Source organism: Ornithorhynchus anatinus, chromosome 2 (assembly GCF_004115215.2).
Source record: "Ornithorhynchus anatinus isolate Pmale09 chromosome 2, mOrnAna1.pri.v4, whole genome shotgun sequence".
In the NCBI taxonomy this organism is placed as follows: domain Eukaryota; kingdom Metazoa; phylum Chordata; class Mammalia; order Monotremata; family Ornithorhynchidae; genus Ornithorhynchus; species Ornithorhynchus anatinus.
This window is the reverse complement of record NC_041729.1, coordinates 113,738,717-113,744,331: the sequence shown is the minus strand read 5'-3', so window position 1 is coordinate 113,744,331 and position 5,615 is coordinate 113,738,717. Positions and strand designations below refer to the sequence as shown.

General features: G+C 43.3%; 1 non-coding gene across 1 annotated transcript; it reads left to right on the top strand.

Moving 5' to 3' along the window:
• Positions 1–5,151: 5,151 nt before the first annotated feature.
• On the top strand, positions 5,152–5,288 carry LOC114809358. Its single transcript, XR_003757145.1, has one exon. It is a non-coding gene; the product is annotated as a small nucleolar RNA SNORA7 (small nucleolar RNA).
• Positions 5,289–5,615: the final 327 nt, after the last annotated feature.

Genomic DNA, 5,615 nt, shown 5'->3' with positions numbered 1-5,615 from the left:
CAGGGGTCGACGGCGGGATAGGCGAGACCGAGGGATGGCGAGGAGGTGGGCGGCAGAGGAGCGGAGCGTGCGGGGTGGGCGGTAGAAAGAGAGAAGGGAGGAGAGGTAGGAAGGGGCAAGGTGATGGAGAGCCTTGAAGCCTAGAGTGAGGAGTTTTTGTTTGGAGCGGAGGTCGATAGGCAACCACTGGAGTTGTTTAAGAAGGGGAGTGACATGCCCAGATCGTTTCTGCAGGAAGATGAGCCGGGCAGCGGAGTGAAGAATAGACCGGAGCGGGGCGAGAGAGGAGGAAGGGAGGTCAGAGAGAAGGCTGACACAGTAGTCTAGCCGGGATATAACGAGAGCCCGTAATAGTAAGGTAGCCGTTTGGGTGGAGAGGAAAGGGCGGATCTTGGCGATATTGTAGAGGTGAAACCGGCAGGTCTTGGTAACGGATAGGATGTGTGGGGTGAACGAGAGGGACGAGTCAAGGATGACACCGAGATTGCGGGCCTGCGGGACGGGAAGGATGGTCGTGCCATCCACGGTGATGGAGAAGTCTGGGAGCGGACCGGGCTTGGGAGGGAAGATGAGGAGCTCAGTCTTGCTCATGTTGAGTTTTAGGTGGCGGGCCGACATCCAGGTGGAGACGTCCCGGAGGCAGGAGGAGATGCGAGCCTGAAGGGAGGGGGAGAGGACAGGGGCGAGCACTGTTCTAAGCACTGGGGTAGACACAAGGGAATCAGGTTGTCCCACGTGGGGCTCACAGTCTTAATCCCCATTTTACAGATGAGGTAACTGAGGCACAGAGAAGTTAAGTGACTTGCCCACAGTCACACAGCTGACAAGTGGCGGAGCCAGGATTTGAACTCATGACCTCTGACTCCAAAGCCCGTGCTCTTTCCACTGAGCCACGCTGCTTCTCGAGCCACAAGTACTCTTCCAACTGCTTAGTACAGTGCTCTGCACACAATAAGTGCTTAATAAATACAACTGAATGAATGAAATACCACTACTACTTAAGTATTCCTTTGAAATTGGTGCTTTAAATGGGCCCATCATGCAGCAGAATGGAACTGTCATGCAGCAGAATGGAACTGTCCCACCTGAGTCAATACTGTAGTCACTTAGTTAACACTAACATGTCTCAAAGTTATGTTCAGGTTATGGAGCAATCATTCTTTATTTTCCATTTTTTCCTATCATTTGGAAGAAATGAAGAAGATTTATTTTCAGTTCTTCAGCCAAGTTGAAATATGACCCATGAGAAGCAGCGTGGCTCAGTGTAAAGAGAACAGGCTTGGGAGTCAGAGGTCATGGGTTCAAATGCCGACTCTGCCACTTGTCAGCTGTGTGACTGTGGGCAAGTCACTTAACTTCTCTGTGCCTCAGTTACCTCATCTGTAAAATGGGGATTAAGACTGTGAGCCCCACGTAGGACAACCTGATTACCCAGTATCTACCCCAACGTTTAGAACAGTGCACTGCATATAGTAAGCACTTAACAAATACCAAAATTATTATTCTTGAAACCCCAATCATCCTCTCTTAACACACCTCTTTGAATCTATAAAATTTGATCTGTTTTTCTCATTAAGATGTTGTGACTTACCTAATGCCCAATAACAAACTGGTGGAATGAACCCTAAACCCCCCAAACCAGGTCTACTACCTCAGACCAACTGTTTTGTCACTAATGACTTTTTCACAGCACTCTTAGATATCAACCCCAAAATATAACTTTTGCAATATCCACATCACTTCAGTTTTAACAGATATTTAACTGAAATGATGTGTATAGTGCAAAAGTTATATCAGCAATACTATGCAGATTGCCAGATAAGTAGGGGAAAAGTAGGTCTTTTGTCTCATTCAAGTCTTTCCTGGGCTGTGGAGATTTTCCAAGGCAGGAAGTTTCTCAAAGGTCATGTGCTCCAAGAGCTAAGTAAATCTTAGATCTTAAAAAATCCCTTAGGCTAGGGATTGGCTCTGGCAACAAGATTCAGTAAAGATTTATAAAGTCAGTTGAGAATAGGATAGTGCAGATTCTCTTCCTAGGTTACTATAATGCATATAATAATAATAATCATGGTATTTATTACGCACTTATTATGCACCAAGTACTGTTCTAAGCGCTGGGGTAGATACAAGGTAATGAGGTTGTCCCACATGGGGCTTACAGCCTTAATCCTCATTTTACAGATGAGGTAACTGAGGCACAGAGAAATTAAGTGGCTTGCCCAAGGTCACACAGCAGACAAGTGGTGGAGCCGGGATTAGAACCTATGTCCTCTGACTCCCAAGTCTTTGCTATTTCCACTCAGCCATGCTGCTTCTCATCTCCTGACTCTTCAGAATCATCAAGTTTTTATTGAGTATCCATAACAGTTAAATACCATACTAAGTGCTACCACATAGGCTCTCATTAAAATATTACCTCAGTTCATTATAAATGTAATGAAAGCATATAGATTAAGTTTTCCTTAATACAATTGAGAAATAAAGAAAAATATTATAGCCAAGAAAGATCTTTTTTTAAAAAAACTCAATCAGTCCAGAGTCTGATGCTTTGCCAAATATAAAATGATATTTTATCTATATTTATTAATAAATCTGTCAATCAGTCAATCATATTCATTGTGTGCTTGGGAGAGTACAGAACAACAATATAAAAGACACATTCCCTGTTCATAAAGAGGTTACATTCTGGTGGGGGGCAGACATTAATATAAATAAATTATGGCTAAATATGTAAGTGCTGTGGGGCTGGAAGGGGGTGTTGAATGAAGGGAGAAAGTCAGGGTGACACAGAAGGAAGTGGGAAAAGAGGAAAAGAAGGCTTAGCCAGGGATGGCCTTTTGGAGGAGGTAAGTCTTCAATGTTTTGAAGTGGGGAAGAGTAATTGTCTGTTATGTAGAATGGGAGGGCAGCCAGGCCAGAGGCAGGTTGTAGGCAAGAGGTCAGCAGTGAGATAGTCAGGATTGAGGTACAGTGAGTAGGTTGGCATTAAAGGAGCTAAGTGTGTGGGCTGGGTTGAAGCAGGAAGGGGCAAGGTGATTGAGTGCTTTAAAGCTGATGGCAAAGAGTTTCTGTTTGGTGCGGAGATGGATGGGCAACCATTGGAGGTTTTTGAGGAATGGGGAAACATGGACTGAATGCTTTTGTAGAAAAATGATCTGGGCAGCATAGTGAAGTAAGGACTGGAGTGGGGAGAGACAGGAGGCAGGGATATCAGCAAGTAGGCTGAGACAGTAATCAAAGTAGGATAGGATAAGTGCTTGGATTAACATGGTAGCAGTTTAGAAGGAGAGGAAAGGACAGATTTTAGTGATGTTGTGAAGGTTTAACTGACAGGATTTAGTGATAGATTGAATATATGGGCTGAATGAGAGGTGTCAAGGATAACACCAAGGTTATGGGCTTGTGTGACAGGAAGGTTGGTGGTGCTGCCTATGTTGATGGGAAAGTCTGAAATTTCTCCTTCAGCATGAATATTAATCCCAAAGTCTGTGAATTTACTGTACCTTTACCAGAGGAAGCATAGCTAAATTATCTCAGTGTTCAGCTTATTTGGGGAAGGAAGGAAATGCCCTGTTTCAGAAAAAAAATTTACCTTACAAAATTATTAACTTCAAATAGGCATTCAGAAAATAAAGCTTTCATAAACAGCCAGGACTCTGGATTGAATGATCATAGTCTTTGAAAACACCAAGCAGTTGAAATAATGAATGCATAAATCTGCATGGACACCTCACATTACCTTTAGTGCCCATTTCAGCATTAAAGCATCTCTTTGAAAATGAAGTTAATCTTTCATTGCAATTCAGGCTTCACTAGGATTCTGAAAGACCTCATCCTTTCTCCCTTTTTTCTCTCCATCAAACCAGCTAAGGATACATTTCCAAACTCATTCTCAGAACATCACCAAAGCAAGCAGCAGAGCCAAGTTTCTGTAAAAATTAAGTGCAATTCTTAGGGGCAGAGTAAAATAAACTTTTTTATTACTGTGACAGGATTTCCTACTGTAGATTTTAAAACTTTCATAAGTCCCAAGCCTGATTTCCCTAAGACATCCTATAAAAGAAACTACACCCCAAAGTCAGGGTTTACACACATATTCAAAAGCACACACACACACACACACATATTCAAAAGCACCACTGATGGTGAACATATGAGCTTCACTAGACTGTAATCTACTCAAGTGCAGTGATCCTGTCTATAAAATTTTGTTGTGACCTAGTAGATAGAACATGGGCCTGTGAGTCAGAAGGACCTGGGTTTTAATCCCCTGCTCTGCCATTTGTCTTCTGTGTGACCTTGGGGCAAGTCACTTAACCTTTTTGTGCCTCAGCTACCTCAATTATAAAATGGGGATTAAGACTGTGAGCCCCATCTGGGATAGGGATTAATAATAATAATAATAATAATGTTGGTATTTGTTAAGCACTTACTATGTGCAGAGCACTGTTCTAAGCGCTGGGGTAGACACAGGGGAATCAGGTTGTCCCACGTGGGGCTCACACTCTTAATCCCCATTTTACAGATGAGGGAACTGAGGCCCAGAGAAGTTAAGTGACTTGCCCACAGTCACACAGCTGACAAGTGGCAGAGCCAGGATTTGAACCCATGACCTTTGACTCCAAAGCCCGTTCTCTTTCCACTGAGCCACGGTTGCAACTCAATTTCCTTGTATCCACCCCAGTGTTTAGTACAGTGCCTGGTACATAGTAAGCACTTAACCAATCCTATCATTACTGTACCATCCCAAGAACTAAGTAAAGTGCTTTGTGGACAGTATACAATATACAACGTCGACTGATTGATTGATTGAATATTTGTGTCACTGAAAAGACAGATGTGCGACGCACAGTTGCTTGTTGGGTTGTGGTATTTAATGGTTACAGGTCCTGGACCTTTCTTCTCACTTGCATCCTTGTCTTTTGTTTTCAGGAAAATCTTTTGCTCAAAGAGAGTTACTCCCTTGTTGTTGGCAGTGCCATACAGTCTGTCTTTAGCAACTGACTCCCAGTTTTCAGCTGGGATGCAGCAGTGTCTGAGGTTTTGTTTTATCATGTTTTGAAATATGTGCTTTGTCCCCCTTGTTCAGTTTTTATTATTTTATATCATTATTATTACTTTTGTTATTATTATTATTTTAGTATTTGTTATCCCCTCTCAGGTCACACCTGGAGAGTTTCCAATACTCTACCAGTCTCGACTATGGGAGGGAGAGTCAAGCAGAGGCATATCCATTCCTGTCCTAGCTTGGGCAGTGTCTAGTGAGTGGAAGGCAATCTGCTTCAAGTCAAAACTCACCTATGCTGGGCAGTAGCGGCAAGAAGAGAGTCGAGGGTGGAGATTCAAGTTTACTGCATGGAAGGAGGCAATGGTAAACCACTTTCGCAATTTTACCAAGAAAACTTAATGTACACACTACCAGAATGATTGCAGATGGAGATGGGACATTATTGGAGAGATGTGTCCATGGCATTGCTGTGGGTCGGAGACGACTCTACAGCATGACAAGAAAAGTATTTGTTAAGCACTTTTTTGGTGGCAAGCATGGTGCCAAGTGTTGGAGCAGACACAAGGTAATCAGATCAGACACAAACCCTGTCCTATGCGGGGCTCAC